At 38.4% G+C, this 922-nt stretch overlaps 1 non-coding gene across 1 annotated transcript; it reads left to right on the top strand.

The window, feature by feature from the left end:
- Positions 1-322: 322 nt before the first annotated feature.
- On the top strand, positions 323-428 carry LOC140854210 (small nucleolar RNA R71). Its single transcript, XR_012137343.1, has one exon. It is a non-coding gene; the product is annotated as a small nucleolar RNA R71 (small nucleolar RNA).
- Positions 429-922: the final 494 nt, after the last annotated feature.

The raw sequence follows: 922 nt of genomic DNA, 5'->3' as shown, positions 1-922 counted from the left end.
TTCTTGGATTGGGTTAGGTGGAATCGGGGATTGTCCAGTATTTAGAAGACGGTCTAATTTTTGGGACAGTTCATCTACCTTACTGTGGATATCTGTGATGTTTCTAATCTGATAAATTTCACTTCTTTTTTGTTGAAGCATGGGTTGTTCTCTAGAGGTGGCAGACATATGATGTAGGAAATTCTCACTAAGCGTTTCAAAGATCTGCCAGGCTTCATCCTCACTCTTTAGCATGAATGTCCCACCACATGATGCATCAACCATTTGTCAGTATTTCTTCGATAGACCATCATAAAAACACTGACAAAGTTGCCATTTAGGGACAGCATGGTGTGGACATTTACGAATGAGGTCCCTTAACCTTTCCCATGTCTCATGAAAAAGTTCACCCTCCAATTGGAAAAAACTAGTGATAGCTTTTCTAATTTGATTTGTTTTTCCAATTGGAAAGTATTTCTTGAGAAATTCTTTCTGAAGATGATCCCAAGTTGAAATGGTTATAGAGTCTAAGGAGTTTAACCAATGCTTGGCTTTGTCCTTAAGTGAGAAAGGGAACAGTTTCAACCTAAGGGCATCATCGGAGAAATTTGGAATTTTTACTGTGGAACAAATTTCAAGAAATTCATCCAAGTGTTTGTATGGGTCCTCGTTACTAAGTCCATAGAATGATGGCAACATTTGAATAATGCTAGACTTAATCTCATATTGGGTAGCTTCTACTGGAGATGCTTGAATGCATGGAGAAGGTATACGAGGATGGAGTGAAATATTCTCTCAATGAGCATGGAGGATTAGCCTCACCAGGTGTAGCCATGTTTCTAACTTGGATAGTTCTAAGAGTCTTTTCTAATTCTTCATCTAATGGTTGCAAGTCGGGTTTTAGTGATCGTCAACCTAACATGCAACTAAAAGGTCTATATAG

Source organism: Elaeis guineensis, chromosome 15, assembly GCF_000442705.2.
Source record: "Elaeis guineensis isolate ETL-2024a chromosome 15, EG11, whole genome shotgun sequence".
Taxonomy (NCBI): domain Eukaryota; kingdom Viridiplantae; phylum Streptophyta; class Magnoliopsida; order Arecales; family Arecaceae; genus Elaeis; species Elaeis guineensis.
Note: the sequence above shows the minus strand (reverse complement) of the source record. Positions and strands in the feature narration are given on the sequence as shown.